This window comes from Protopterus annectens, chromosome 10.part0 (assembly GCF_019279795.1).
Source record: "Protopterus annectens isolate FY-2018-M chromosome 10.part0, PAN1.0, whole genome shotgun sequence".
NCBI lineage: Eukaryota > Metazoa > Chordata > Ceratodontiformes > Protopteridae > Protopterus > Protopterus annectens.
In genome coordinates this window covers 353,509,719-353,527,036 of record NC_056744.1, presented here as the reverse complement: position 1 = coordinate 353,527,036, position 17,318 = coordinate 353,509,719, and positions in this window count along the sequence as shown.

Sequence of the window (17,318 nt, the reverse complement as noted above, 5' to 3'; positions counted from 1 at the left end):
CTGAATATATTATGAATGGTGGTATGGGGACTGGGGTTCTCATAGGATGGAACATCATTAGCTGTTTTTTGGGGGGGGGGTTAAGTATTAGTTGAGAGTTGGCTAACCAGGTTTGATGGCAGCAAAGGACTCGTGTCAATTTTTATAGTCGAGTGAGTGATGGGGCTGAACAGATTAGGGTGGAGTCATCAGTGTACTGGACTAGTGTAGCATGCTGGGTAGATCTGTGAAGCTGGTTGGTAAATATGTTAAAAAGGAGGGGGCTGAGGATGGATCTTTGGGGAACCCCAAGGTGATAGGTTGGTTGGGAGACAGGGAGTTTTGCCATTTTACTGCCTATTGGTGGTTTGATAGATAGTCCTGAAACTAGGCTAGAGTGGGGTGGCTTAGATTAAGATCAGACAGGGCAGTTAGGAATTTGGGATGGGAGACCATATCAAAGGCCTTAAAGAGATCTAGGAAGACAGTGGATACAAGGTTGCCATTGTTACAGTATTGATTTACAGTGTTGCTAAAACTAATCAGGGCTGTAGTGTTGGATAGCAGTTTGTTAGTAAGGAGATAGTTCATTATTTGGGAATGTATACATTTTTCAAATAGCTTAGACAAGGAAGATAGGATGGTAATTGGACAGTAGTTAGATAATTCTACTGAGTTACCCCCTTTGTAAAGTAGTATTATATGTGAGATTTTCCACAGAGAAGGAACGCATTGTTCTGACAAAGAGTGATTGATTACTAGGGAGATGGGATATGAGATGGCTGTGGCTGTGATCTGCAGGTAATTTATCAGCTGCCAAGTTTGTGAGTTTAAGTTTACTCAGATATTTACATATTGTGCTAGTAGAGACAGGTTATTGGGAGAAGCTGTTTTGATCTACAGGTGAGGATGATAGGTTTGGATATGTAGTAGGAGAATTATTATTAGTGAGGGCTAGAATGCATTTGGTGAAGTATTCGTTGAATTGGGGGCAATAGTATTGGTGGTGGTATCAGTATTTGGGGGTGGAGTACTGGTCTTTCCTGGTTGCAGGATTTTATTGCTGGCAGCCCAGAACTTTTGTGGGTTAGATTTGTGTTTGGATTGGATGTCTGTATAGAGGTTCCTTTTGCCTGTCCTAATTTCTTTTTTTGGCTTTGTTCCTTAGTTCCAGGTAAGCTTGCCTATTAGTTTGTGTTTAGTTGTGTCGTCATGAGTCTCAGGCTTTATCTCTCAGTTTTAGAAGTAGTTAGGTGTCTTTGGTTAGCCAGGGCACATAGTTGGATTTAGTTCTAAGAGTTCTGATGGGGTGAGCTGATTTAGAATGTTAGGGAATGTGTTTTGAAGTAGTTAACAGTACTATCTAGGGACAGAAATGAGAGTGGCTTCCAGTTACTTTGATTTAGTGTAGAGAGGTGATTTAGAATGTTAAGGAACGTGTTGTTGAAGTAGTCAGCAGCGCTATCCAGGGAGAGAAATGAGAGTGGCCTCCAGTTACATTGATTTAGTGCGGATATGAAGTCTTGGGCTTTGAAGTTCTTTGTGTATCAGATTTATTGAAGGATGTTGGATTTTATTGGGTTTACTTGCTGTCTAATTACAAAGGCGGGAAGGTAATCGCTGACGGTGTCTGGGCGGGAACTGGAGAGGTAGGATTTTTTTGGCTTTGTTCCTTATTGGGTTTACTTGCTGTCTAATTACAAAGGCGGGAAGGTAATCGCTGACGGTGTCTGGGCGGGAACTGGAGAGGTAGGATTGAGATGGCCGGTTAGTGAGGATCCAATCTAAGATGATCTCCTTTTTAGATGCTTTATCTACTTGGGTGGTGGATTTCATTCACTGAGTGAAGCCATGTAGGTTGATGTGGTTGGTCGGGTGGGATGAGTCACAGGAGGACCATTTGCTATTTAAGTTCCCCAGTATGATTGTTTATTGGAGGATGTTTTGGGATGATACAACAAAAAGGCTCTTACCATGCAGATAAAGCAAGTGTCACTACAAACAGTCAAAATTATGTAAAAATTAGTGACACAAGCACCACAATGCCATATAAAAAGGCTTAATTTATTATAATGCGCTAGTAGACAATACTTTCACCTCTCAAGGCTTCTTCAGGCTGAAAACCGCATACAGGTTTAAACATGGTTTAAATATAGTTGATTAACATCATGTGACTTCCATTAATTATAATTTAAAGATATATCGTGTAAAAAACATAAGCATATAAGCTCAATATTAAAAGTATAAAAATATATATAAAAATATCACACTTTATTACTAATGTCCTTCAGAAGTGGTTTTAAACTAAAATAATCATTTAATCCAGGGTATTGATAAGCATTAAAGCGTAGAATCCATCTATTATCCATTAATTCAGTGTAGTCAGATACATCACCCCCTCTAATAGATTTTCTAATATTTTGTAGAATTAAAAAAAATTAAATATATGTGTATCATCTGTATTTTTTATGTTTTGGGATTGGGATGTTTTGGGATTCTTAGTGTACAATGGATTCTACTGTATTAATGTTGTTGTTGGGGTATAAAGGTTTCAATTATATGTAGGTGTTGTTTTGAATTTATTTCTAGCTTGCTGAATTTTATTTCAGCATTATTGAATTTTGGTGGGTTTTTGACTAATATATCAATGGTCAGGTTATTTTTAAAGAGTATTGCAATGCCTTCACCTCTTTTGGATGTCCTGTCTTATCTAAGAGCATTATACCTGGGGGGGGGGAACAAATTCAGTATCAATGATTTCTGGTTTTAGTCAGGTCTCTGTGAGAAGAATTATGTCAGGGGAGTATAGGACCAGTGTGGCATGTAGTTCCAATATTTTATTCAGTATGCTTGTAATATTTATGTTAAGTATTATGATGTCTGTGTGTTTCCTGGGTGGGCTTAGAATGTTATGTGTCTGGTTGCGGGGGGAGGTTGTTTTTGTTTGTAGTGCCAGGATTTGGCTGTATGTCGCCACTGATTAAGAAATGGGATGCTATATAAATGATAGTTTTTAGATATTTTGCTGTAAATGTGTTGTATTTTGTGGAAATGTGGGTATTTAATTGGTATGAGGGAACTATGAATGAGACAAGGTCAAAATATGAGAGATGATAAATAGATGGTGATATTAGTAGAAAAGCTGGTTTGTCTTCCGTAGAGACTGGGTAGGTGGGGGATTTAGTTTGAAGCTTTGGGTTCCTGATGCGATAATAAGAGGGTAAATGTGTTGCAGTAGTGAGGCTGATACCTATTTTAAAGGTTACGGATAGCATTCTGTTCATAGAAGGTAAGGGGGAAAGAAGCAAACCTATGCAGATATGTTACAGGAGTTTAGTAGAGTTTAGGTAACGTTATGTTTGGGGATGGTGTGTTTGGAGTAGGGAGACTGAGAGGGGGTTTAGTTTAGACAGATTACAGAGTTTGGTGAGTGTGTGAGTGAGGGAAGTGGGTATGGATGTAGATGAGTGGGCAGTGAGATAGAAGATAAGCTGTAGATTGATGAGAGTGGGAAGGGGGTGACCTGTTAATTCTGAGGTAGGAGTGAGAGTGAAGTTGCATATACATGGGTATAACTGATAGGTACAAGGGTATAAGTAGTAGATACATGGGCATAACTGATAAGTACAGGGGTATAAGTGGTAGGTACATGGGCATAACTGGTAAGTACAGGGGTAAAAGTGGTAGGTACATGGGTATATCTGATAGATACAGGGGCTATAAGTAGTAGGTACAGGGGTATAAGTGGTGGGTTCATAGTTTCATAATATATACTAGACATGCAAGCCACAAAACCATTGAAAAGCCTAGCGAACTAATCCCAAGAAAAACTGGATGGGTGAATTTACAATTGTCCATCCAATTTTCCAGAGTAGTCTTGAATACAGACAACGTGTTTCATTTCTTGATGTTAAAAAGGAAGCTTATGCCATAAGTAGGGAGTTAGTTGTGTTAGGAATCTATTACAGCAACATGTTCTAGTTATGTGCTGGTAAAGGCTAATGACTTTGTTGTAGGTTTTCATAATGCTCTTTGTTTTCCATAGATACAGTATATTAAACTGGGTTGGATCCTTTATGGCTCAGAAGGTCAGGTACAGACCACCACGAAGGAGCTTGTATAAGATATAATATAGTGAGAGGGCACTTGCTCTGTAATTATATCATTATAGCTTAGTGAGTTTAAACCAATAATTTTCATGGTAGAAATATTTGAGGCCTTTCATGTTGGATGAAATGCTTAGAGGGATACTTGTTGAAGGGAGCAATGGATTTTATTAAGGGTCAGATGAGAGCAGTATGGAGAGGGATTATGAATTCCTTATTCCTGAAAGACATGCCTTTGTAAATGAATTGTGCTAAGTAGGATTCTCTGAATATGACTGACATACAATGATGAAGATATGGCTCATTGCCCACGAAAGTAACCAGATCCATGATGACTTACTCAATTTTAAGTGGGGTGACTTTCATATGCAAGGAATTGAGGAATTCTTGGCTGCCTACTACAACTACACTATATATTTATTGGTCCCTCTGGCCCTCATGTTTACTGGCCCACCCCCAGTAATCTACATTAAAGCCTATTTTACTCCACCACCAGTGCCCCACATCCACATCCATACCTGATATACCAGACATCAACGTACCCCCGAAGACTTACTCCACCACCAGTGGCCCACATCCACATACATACCTGATATACCAGACATTAACCTACCCCCGAATGCTTACTCCACCACCAGTGCCCCACATCCACACCTGATATACCAGACATCATCCTACCCCCCAAGACTTACTCCACCAACCACACATTCACATCAAATCTGATATACCAGACATCCTCCTACCCCCCCAAGACTTACTCCACCACCTGTGCCCCACATCCACATCCACACTTGATCTAGCAGATATCCTCCTACCCCCCAGACTTACTCCTCCACCAAAACCCCACATCCACATCCACATGTGATCTACCACACATCCTTCTACTCCCAGACTTACTCAACCACCAGTGCACCACATCCACACCTGATCTACCAGACATCCTCCTACCCACCAGCCTTACTCCACCACCACTGACCCACATCCACATCCACACCTGATCTACCACACATCCATCAAGTGCCCCACATGCACATCCACACCTGATCAACCAGACATAGTCCTACCCCCCCAGACTTACTCCACTACCAGTACCACACATTCACATCCACACCTGATATAACAGACATCCTCCTACCCCCCAAGACTTACTCCGCCACCTGTGCCCCACATCCACATCTACACCTGATCTACCAGATATCCTCCTACCCCCAGACTTACTCTGCCACCAGTACCCCACATCCACAGCCACACCTGATCTACCACACATCGTCCTATCCCCAGACTTACTCTACCACCAGTGCCCCACATCCATATCCACACCTGATCTACCACACATCCTCCTACACCCAGACTTACTCCACCACCAGTGCCCAACATCCACATCCACACCTGATCTACCACACATCCTCCTACCTCCAGACTTACTCCACCACCAGTGGCCCACATCCACATACATACCTGATATACCATACATTAACCTACCCCCGAATGCTTACTCCACCACCAGTGCCCCACATCCACACCTGATATACCAGACATCATCCTACCCCCCAAGACTTACTCCACCACCAGTACCACACATTTACATCACATCTGATATACCAGACATCCTCCTACCCCCCCAAGACTTACTCCACCACCTGTGCCCCACATCCACATCCACACTTGATCTACCAGATATCCTCCTACCCCCCAGACTTACTCCTCCACCAAAACCCCACATCCACATCCACACCTGATCTACCACACATCCTCCTACCCCCAGACTTACTCCACCACCAGTGCCCCACATCCACATCCACATCCACATCTGATATACCAGACATCCTCCTACCCCCCTCAAGACTTACTCCACCACCTCTGCCCCACATCCACATCCACACTTGATCTACCAGATATCCTCCTACCCCCCGACTTACTCCACCACCACTGCCCCACATCCACATCCACACCTGATCTACCACACATCCTCCAACTCTCCAGACTTACTCCACCACCAGTGCCCCACATGCACATCCACATCTGATCTACCAAACATCCTCCTACCCCCCTAGATTTACTTGATCACCAGTGCCCCACATCCACACCAGATTTACTACACATCCTCCTTCCCTCACCAGACTTGCTCCTGTATTGCTGGGGCCAGCCATGGATCCTAAGGATGTCCTGGGAGCTTGGCTCATGAGTGCTTCCTTCTGGGGGAGGGATTTGTTTAATGATCTAGCCACTCCCTTTCCCTGTTCCCATGCACATTGACTGAATCCATTGGTAACTTCCCTGTTTGGACCACACCTCCACTTAAAGAGGATATGAATGAGCACTTTCCCACCCAGAGCATGCCCATCCCTTCCCTGCAGCTCTGTCAGTCACCTAAGTTAAGCTGCTATTTGAACTCTGGTCATCTGCACTGCAGTTAGCGCTTTATCCCTCTGTGCTACCAAATTGGCCTCAGCCACACTATATTTTTTGGCATTAAGCTTAGGCCCATAGCCACTGAACCAGGATGTAGTCTGATTGTGCCTTCATTAAAGAATGGCCATGACAGGACTAACGTCTGGTGCACTGACCTTAAGCTTAATGACAAAAAATGCAGGTAGTTTTATTTAGGAAGCAAGAAATCCCTACTTCATGCCATAACAAAAACACCACACTTAAGATAGACTCAGTCATTAAGTATCTGGGTACTTTTGTTGTGTAATTGATAGTTACATACTTATAACTGGTACATACAAAGGAATAGCTAATAGGTATATGTATATATAGATTTATATGACAGGTGAATGGCTATAACATGCAGTTACATGGGCAAAACTGGCGGGTGCATGGGTATACCTGAAAGATACATAAGTCTATCTGATAAGTACAGAGACATAATTGATAGCTATGGAGTTTAATGTGTACATGGGTGTTACTGGAAGGTATATTTGTATAAATTGTGGGTAACAGATATAACAGATAGGTATGTGGTTATAAGTGGTAGGTACATGTGATAAAAGATGGGTGCATGGGCCTAAATGATAGGTATATGAGCATAAGTGATGGATAATTAGTGTAACTGTTAGCTACCTGGACATAGCCGATAGGTACATGGGTGCAACGGACAGGTACATGAGCATAGCTGATGGATGGTTGGTGCAAGTCAGGGTTGTAGGGACAAAACTAAAATGTAAAAGTATGTAGGCATAACTGGCAGTTAGATTGCCAGATCGGACAGGTACTAGGGCATAACTGATAGGTATGTCTATGTTTTTTGAATTAGGCTTTATGCACACAACATAATGGGAAATGAGACATACCTGACTTGGACAGGTGCATTACTGTGTTTACAAGTTTGTAAGCTGCTGTGCAAGTGCCTCTTTGTGGGTGCATTATGCATAGGCTGTGTATTGTGCAAAGTAATGAAACAAAAATCAGCTGGGATTGGCTAAGGTGTGCAGTGCATTTAAAGGCATGAAAAAACAACAAAAGCTATTTAGCTGTTGCAAAGCAAAATCATAGTGAATCTTTGCTTTTAGGAGCACAGTAACAAACATTTTTCAGTGACTGAATACTCTAGTTTTAGCTGTTGTTTTTAACTGTCACAGCTTGTGAGGCTTTCTCTCATGTTTTAGTCTTGATCTAGCAGTATTATTTCCTTCACATCCAGCGTGATTTAACTTAAGCAAAGGGCCTTGTTGGAGACGTATACTATTCACAGGTTGTTTAACTATAATAAATCCTAGGTTCATAGGTAAGTAGTAGGCAAGCTGCCCTTGAGAATTATTTTGAGCTTCACCAGTTCCATTTTTGTGTTCTAAATAACCTATCCAATCTGGTTATAGATTGGCCTTACCCATCCCATGGTCTATAATTATATACCCCCCCCTAATGAGAATACTGGGATCATACCGTAGATAATTCGAAGGGACCCATGCATGGGGTAAAGCATTTAGGATTTTCCTCTGTCCATAGTAGTACACATGGCATTCCTGGAGTAAATTTTTAGTCTCCCATCCATAGGTCTAAGTTGCCCTTGAAAATGGATGGGATAAACATTGTTTTATGTGGATGGGGAGTCTGTTCCACAGCAGCTGTATCCTCTGCAAGATATAACTGCCCCGCCAAACCTTTCTGTTGATGCTTATGGAACTGTTGTCTTTCTCATTGGGCTCATTCTGAACTGAATGTCTCTTAAGTTACTGAAATGGTTTCAGGGTCTGGAACATATCCAACTTGCTTGTTATTCATACTTCATATTTTGGCGGCACAGTGGTGCAGCGGTTAACGTTGTCGCCTCACAGCAAGTTCTCCGGTTCGATTCTCGGCTGGGGTGCCTTCTGTGTGGAGTTTGCATGTTCTCCCTGTGTTCGCGTGGGTTTCCTCCCACATTCCAAAGACATGCATCTGGAGCATTTCTCCCCAGGCCTCCGCTGAAAACAGGCTCTGTGGAACCTAGTCGGACTTTCCCGGTCAACAAATGATAAATAAATAAAATAAAAAATATTTTCCATAGTCCAGTTCCATTACTACTGCAAAAGCAAGAGTACAGTTTGTGGAGACGGAATGAATATAAGTTCAGACAAGACAGTTGTCGTGGCAGCAAATGGGGAAATCAAAAGAAGCTGAACATTGAGCTAGAGGGGGAAAACAGAGGAATTAAACTATCTGGGAGTGGTGGTTGAGGAGAAGGGAAGTCTGAATGAGGAGGTCAAAACTATAATAAAAGGCACCGCAGCCAACTAACCAGGTGTGTCAGGGTTACTGTGTGACAGAAGAATGCCAAATAAGCTGAAAAGTAAGGTGTGCAAAACAGTGGTACAACCAGTACTACTGTATGGTACAGAAACTTGGACAGTGAAGGCAATGCAGTTTAGGAAGCTAGAGGTGATGGAGATGAAGTGCCTAAGATGGAGTAATAGGATGCACACTGTGGGATATACAATGAAATTTTGACATCAGAACAGAAGCCAAAGTAACACCAATCACAAAGAAGTCACAGAGAACAAATTATGTGGTTTGGGTACATTTGTAGGAAAGTAGAAGATGATTTGGTGAAAAGATTTGGGAGAGACAGGAAGAAGGCAAGAAGAAATGAGAACACCTAACAAAGTGATGGAAGGGTGGATTGTGTGAAAGAAGACCTCTGACAGTCAGGCCTGACTGTTGAAGAAGGTGCTTTCTTCTCAAAGCAGTCAAAAATCCTACTCTCCAAGTCTTTTTGAATAGAGTTCCTGGATGGACCCCTAGATGGTTCTTTGCTGCATGGTCATCAGTATTGGATCATCCAAAGGGTTCCTGTAAAGGAACTCGTGGGAATTCTAGATGCTATGGAACCAGTCAGCTTCCTAGAAACAGAGGGATGTGAGTTTGCATCCAGTGATATACTGGTGAAAGCATCTTCTAGGACATCTGTGACAGGAAGAACAACAATTGTTTTAGAATGAGACAGATGAATGTTGTATACCTCAACTGGGTGTCCCACTACTCTTTGACATCCCATCTGAATTCTTCATTCATCCAATGAATGTTGTTTCCAAACGAGAGGTCCTCTGGCGGTGAAGCAGAAGATAGGGTGTCCCCCTAATTCATAAATGGAGGGGTGCAATATCTGGCCTGCATAGGCTAGCTCATCTATATGTGGATTTGTTGTATTTGAATCCTCTTCTAATACAGGATCAAGTCTTCATTTCATAGAAGGAACCCTTGACACCCTTGGAATTTCCAGTGTTGGCTGCTTGTGTTTAAGAAAGCTCATGAAATCAGGAACCATTTGCAGCAAAGTTGTGGATGAGCCCAGGTTTGGAAGGAGCATCTAATCACTCTAGGCTGAAGCAAGCTAGCAGATGCTGACTTTGGTGGATGATTTTTGGGCCTTGGTTTCACTGTAGGGCTGCCTTAAAGGCCTTGGTTTGTGGTATGATCTAGAGGACCTCAACCTGGTTTATGGAAACCTCCTTTCAGACTAACAGTGAATGGATACCATCCACCCCTGCATAAAGCAGGTATTTGCCTGTAGGGGCCCTTGAAGAGGTCAGTGGTTTTAATCTGGGAGGACTGGGAAGATAGCCCAGGAGCAGTGGGCCCGAAATGTTCTGGGACACGGTGACAATTGCAAATCCTAAGAAGATCAAAAAATAAAAAGAGATCTCACCTCAATCTAGTGGTACCTTTCCAGTTTGCTTAGGGACCACAGATTCCTCAGATTTCACGTGGTGGGTCCATGTGAGGGATCTGAAGATCCACTGCATATAGGATGACAATATGAAGATCCACTGCATATGGGATGACAATATGAAGATCCACTGCATATGGGATGACAACATGAGGGAGAAGGCTGATGGCTGTAATAGTAGCATTAAAAAGCACGCAAATAGATCAGGACAAGTGACACTTAACATGTCCACACAGATAAAACCACAATAACGTGATACGTCAACGAGTGGTAGGGCATATACATTTACATGCCTTGCAGACTAGTGTAAGCTTGGTAAGTAGCCCAGGAGACAGGATGATCATCAGAACATCTCGCATCCTATTACAGAAAAGTGTTTTAACAGACAGGCTGAGCAGGTGACAGTCAGATCCTCATGAATCGATGCTGAGCTGAGATGTTCAACATTCTGAATGTGTTGGCAGTAACTCCCCCACCCCCCCAAAAAAATTGCTCAAGCAACATCTTTTTAGTGATAACAAGTGTAATGGCCTTGGAGCCATTGGTTGTTTTCTGCCACATATGAGCTACTTTCTTTTTCCTATTGCAGTAAAACATGTCTTATCTATTCTCTGTTATTTTGTTATTGGATATAGGGTGGGGACCTAATTAATTGTATTTTTGTGAAGTTATTTGTCTACCTGGCTACTACATGTCTCAATACATTAGTCCAAGAAACTCAGCAACACACATTTATTTATGTATTTGCTATTTTTGACCATGTAAGTTGGCGCCTATTGATCCTTTCAGCCATGACCTGGACTCAAAGAACAAAAAAGTTAAAATTTAAATACAGAATACATCGTTTACAATGTGAAATACATTTTCAAGTAATAGATTACAAAACAAGTTAAAATATAACAGCAGACGCTCCAGCACTCTCTGTCTCCATACTAATTAATAGAGCCATACAAGATGACCACATTCCCAACATCTGGTAATTATACCTTATATCCCACCATAAAGGCAGGAATTCTACAGACCTTACCAACTACTGTCCAATTGCTGTTCTCCTACCCCTGTCCAAGATATTAGAAAAATGTATCCACGCCCAGCGACTCAATACCTCGCAAACCACAAAATACTCTCCTCCACTCCACATGGCTTTTGACTGAACCAGAGCATCACTGCTGCCCTTCTAAACCTCACAAATATAATAAGTCAACTCAGAAACAATGCAAAGTTCAGACAGTCTTCCTAGATCTGTCAAAAGCATTCTCTACAGCAGCACACGAGAAACCCCTCCAGGAGCTAGCCTGTCTAGGACTTAATACCCCGTCATTAACCTGGTTCTACAGGTACTTATCCAATAAGAAATAAGCCATAAAATGGCAACAGGACTCCTCTGATTTCCTCTCAGTAACAGTCGTCATCCCCGGGATCATTTCCAGGTCCCCTACTCTTCAATATCTTTATTAATAACCTACACTCCACCAAGCTATCCTGGTATTCAGACTGAACACTAACCTCCCTACAGAAAAACACCCAGAGGCCCTATTAACCATTGAATCCTGGCTAGATAGTTCAAACTTGCCCCTAAATGCCTAAAACAAAACAAAAAACAAAACAAAAAAAAAAACAAATGCTTTTCACCCCTAATAACTACGCCAGTCAAAAACAATTGTTCCATAACCTATCTACAAGTAAAACCTAAGCAGATTGCATTAAACAAAGCAAGCTACTTGGAGTATTACTCTGTGGTAGTCTCAGATATGACTAACACCTACTACTAGCCATCAAAAAGACAAACTGGAAACAAGAATCCCTCTACAGTGTCAACAAAGTCCTTACTGATCAATCCAGGAGAACCATATAACACAGATGTACCTACTCTTTCCTCTACTCTAATGCCTTTCCCATCTTTACAAACCTGAATATAACCATCAAAAAGAAACTAGAGATGGCCTATAACAAAACTGTAAAATTTGCAACTAATATCCCTGACAAAATCTAACACTGTACAGCTTTAAAAAGGCCTAACTGGCTAGAACCTACTAACTACCTCTACTACTCTCAGCTTACTGCAGCCTATAAACTAATACAGTCATCAGGAAACTGACCATAAACGAATACAGTCCCCAGGAAACTGACCATAAACAAATACAGTCCCCAGGAAACTGACCATAAACTAATACACTCCCCAGGAAACTGCCCATAAACTAATACAGTCCTCAGGAAACTGATCATAAACTAATACAGTCCCCAGGAAACTGATCATAAACTAATACAGTCCCCAGGAAACTGACCATAAAATAATACACCCCCCCCCAGAAAACTGCCCATAAACTAATACAGTCCCCAGGAAACTGATCATAGACTAATACACTCCCCAGAAAACTGCCCATAAACTAATACACCCCCCAGAAAACTGCCCATAAACTAATACAGTCCCCAGGAAACTGACCATAAACTAATACAGTCCCCAGGAAACTGACCATAAACTAATACACTCCCCAGAAAACTACCCATAAACTAATACAGTCCCCAGGAAACTGATCATAAACTAATACACTCCCCAGAAAACTGCCCATAAAGTAATACAGTCCCCAGGAAACTGATCATAAACTAATACACCCCCCCAGAAAACTGCCCATATACTAATACAGTCTCCAGGAAACTGATCATAAACTAATACACCCCCAGAAAACTGATGATAAACTAATACAGTCCCCAGGAAACTGGTCATAAACTAATGCACTCCCCAGGAAACTGATCATAAACTAATACATTCCCCAGAAAACCGCCCATAAACTAATACAGTCCCCAGAAAACTTACCATGAACTAATACACTCCCCAGAAAAGTGCCCATAAACAAATACACACCCCAGAAAACTGCCATAAACTAATACACTCCCAAAAAAACTGCCCAGCTCTAAAATGAATAGTATAACCCCATACCACTAATTGAGTCTTGTGGTCCAACAACAAAGCTCTATTATCCACCACGGGATCTAATAACAGCACAGGTGATTCATTATACTCAAACCAGGAACCAAATCTTCCATGAAATAAGACAGACATGATAAATAGCTTTAAGGTGTTACTGAAGAAGCATCTAGTAAACAACTGGCTGTGTTCTTGCATTTCTCCAGGTGAAACTCCCAAACCTCAACCACAACCCTCCTAATTACATTCTATTAACTCTGCACTACTCTAGGCTGAACCCCAGAACTCAGTTACAGTCTTCCTTCTAATTACACCCTATTAAATCTGTGATATCCCAGACTAAACCCCCAGAACTCAGCCACCATACTCCGCCTACTAATTACACTCTATTAACTCTGCATTCCTCCAGGTTGAACCTCCAGAACTCAGACACTCTTTCCTCTAATTACACTCTTTACTCTACCTTACACACAGTTTCTTTCTATTCCACTAATATAATTAAAATATAGTAACACCCCAAACAGGCCTCTTTTTCTTTCTGTCATGCTTTTACATTTTTTCCACTTCAGTGCATAGCCTACTTCTCCCGTTTGCATCTATTTCTTTCATACATGCTTTAACCTACTATATATCCCACCTTTTACATATATAGTATTCTGCTACAATTCTTCTTTCTTTAAATGCATCCTCCAGTTCACAGGTAGGTAGCTACTAGGCTAATGAGTACTAGGGGCTTTATAAGCTTAGCCATGCAACCTAAATGTGTCCCACAAGTTATATATCTTAAAAGTTTATATAGTAAGTGATTATTGGTTATGACATGATTAATTGACTGCCTCTTTCCTTCACTTACATAGGTGGCAGACCAGGGGAGAATTTTCGATTTCCCCAGCATTGGTCCAAATTACTTGTAAGTTGTGTTAGGGAGGGACTTTGTTTCACATGGATGGGGAGCCTATTCCAGAGAATGGGAATTCTCTGAGATACATCTCTGTCTCTCTAGCATGTCTTATTTATATTGCAAGGAAGATTTAGGTTTTTAGCTCTAGAAGTTCTGATGCCATTTGTCTTGCGGATGCACAAAAGGTTCATCACAGCAGGGTCCAAGGATATCTTGTATGCCAGTCATAGATCATTTGTCAGTAGTCTGTATGAGACTGAGTATAGAGATTGGGTTTTGTGGTGATCTACATAGGACATTTTGTTTATGTCCTGTATTCTTTTTGCAAGGAAACTTTGTGGGCATTCCAGTTGCTGCATGTGTCTAGCCAGGTACATACTGAAGGGGGCATTATACTCAATTGGTTGGTCTGATGACTTTCCTTGACCTAGATGCTATGTCCTGACATGTGAGTTCAGCAATAAAAAAGGATATCCTTACTACCTTGGGCACATGTTGGTCAAAGGCAAGGTTACTGTTTAGATGTGTTCACAGATCCCTGACTTGTGGGTCAACTTTTTATAGGTGGCATAGTTTCCTGGGGTGGCCGACTTCCCAAAAGGTACTATAATGTATTTCTTGGCACTGACTTTTAAGCTATGGCTTTGGCAATAGTCATTTGTCTCAGTTAGACACTTTTGTAAGATGTTTGTGTCTTGGGGGGATTTTACAAATGCTCCCAGTTTGCAATAATCTGTAAACTTGTTCAACCAGAGGCTTCTGTCATTGGCCTTGACTTCCGAAAACTACATGCAAAAGAAGAGCAGATCTCTGTTATAGTTGGAGGGGTTATGTATGAAGGTATTTGTTGGGGGGTAGCTGGGGGTGAGTGGTGGAATAAAACTGGAACTGAATTTGTCGGCCAGCAGATTCACTGTATCACATGATTGAGTGAATATGGTAACATTAAGCACCCAGGAGGTCAAAATAGGTGAGACCACCTCCACCAAGAGGCCAGTCTCAGGTGGAGCACCCCAGGGCTTGGTACTGGTCCAGTTCCTTTCCTGAAATGGAAGCAAATGCTGAAGGTTTATGGCTAAGTTTGCAAATGATTGTAAACTGGGGGTTGTCATGAACTCCCCTGCAGACACTAGCATTCTTCAAGAAGGTCTATCTTTGACTAACAACTGGTGCCAAAACCATAGTCTTAAATGCAATGCTAAGAAATGCATAATTGTACCCTTTGTTTAATCAATCATCCCAGGTAATTGCCATGTTGATAGTACACCTTTAAGAGTTAACCCAGTGGTCTGGGATCTGGGTACACATGTGGACAGTAGCCTTACCTTCGACCACTACATGACTGCAGTTGTGAGGAAATCCTTTTATATTTCTCAATCTATAAGTAAGGGCTTGGCATCTAGGTCCAAAGAGGTCATTATCCCACTGTACTCCACCCTTATCAGACCAATCATGGAGTACAATGCTGCCTTTGAGACATCCACAAACCCCACACTTATGAATATTCATAAGTCAAAGAATACCAGAAATACAATGTCTAGGGACCTGAATTTTTTCTGTGACTTAAACAGACCCTGCTGGAAAGACAGATGTATGTGTCCCAGAGACTGTCCCTCCTATGGAACAGGCTTCCCACCCATGTGAAGCTGAGTTTGTCTATTACCCAGTTTAAGCACAACCTAGACCAGTGGATAGGAAATAGGAAATTTACACTGGGACTGGCACCCATGTCCCTTATAGACAGAGGTAGCTTCTAAATGTCTGACCCTCAGTGTCCTGTTTGGATACAGGACATCATTATTTTTTGGGAGAACTTGGCTAGGCTTAGAAAGGTCCCCCAGGTAGTTAGCCTAGTAACAGTCTATGAATCTATGAATCTAAACAGTATTAACCTTTGTCTCAAAAGCCATTGTGTGGCTAAGCAGAGCTTTTCTAAAATTGTTCAGTGTTCCTAATTTTTATTTTAACATTGGTTAACCGGGAAAGTCCGACTTGGAACAAAGCCAATTTTCAGCAAACGCCTGGGGTCAAATGCTCCAGACACATGTTTTTGTAACGTGGGAGGAAACTGGAGTACCAAGAGAAAATCCACAAGAACACAAGGAGGACATGCAGACACAGAAGGCACTCCAGCCAAGAATAAAACCAGAGAACCTCTTGCTGTGAGGTGACAACGCTACCACTGCACCGTCCGATGTTCTGATTTCAGTGGTTAGTTTATTCCAGGTGGCGGGTCTGGACCTAGAGAATTCTTTTTGCTATTACTGTAGTTTGGAAATGAGAACAGGCTAGAGTCATGCTGCATTCTCAACTTCTCCTTAAGGAGGAAGGCTGTTCTTTCAGTACCAGAATTACCCGTTCTAAAGATGTAAACCTTGCAGTGATATAAATAGCACCTGTTGGAGACACAGGTACGTATCCCAGAGACTACCCCTTCCCTGTAACAAGCTCCCCATCCATGTGAAGTAGAGTTCCTCCTTAATCGAATTTAAGTGTAAATAGGACAACTGGATGGGGAAAAGGAAGTTCATCCCTGGCTTGGCACCTCTGTCCCTAATGGACATATGCACCCTGTAAATAGTTAATTTCCCAGGCCCCTGCTTGTAAATGTTTCATCTCACAAGCCCTTGCTTACACTTATCAAGGGTACCAGAACATGTCAGAGATTTAGGATGCATGGCTAAGCTTAAAAAGGCCCTAGAGGTTTTTGACGTAGTGCACACCTATCAATGTATGAACCTAAGGAACAAATGGTGATTTGAGATATATACAGCAATAACTAAGAGCTACAGATTGTGAACATCAAAAAAAAAAAAAAGTTGTTTAGAAAACTTATATTAGAAAACAACTTATGTGGCATAGTCTGGGGCAAAAACAGTGACAACAATGTGTATGCAGTATCATTTTTTGAATAACAGCAAGTGTGATTTTTTTTTATAACTCAGTAACTAAAATACTAGAACACAAAATCATATTTATAGCATCACATCCCATGGTTTCACCCACTTCCCTGTATCACACCCCATGGTCTCACCCACTTCTCTGTATCACATTCCATGGTCTCACCCACTTCCCTGTATCACATCCCATGGTCTTTCCCATTTCTCTATATCACATCCCATGTCTCACCTACTTCCCTGTATCACATCTCATGGTTTCACCCACTTCCCTGTATCACATCCCATGGTCTCACCCACTTCCCTGCATTACATCCCATGGTCTCATTCACTTCCCTGTATCACATCCCATGGTCTC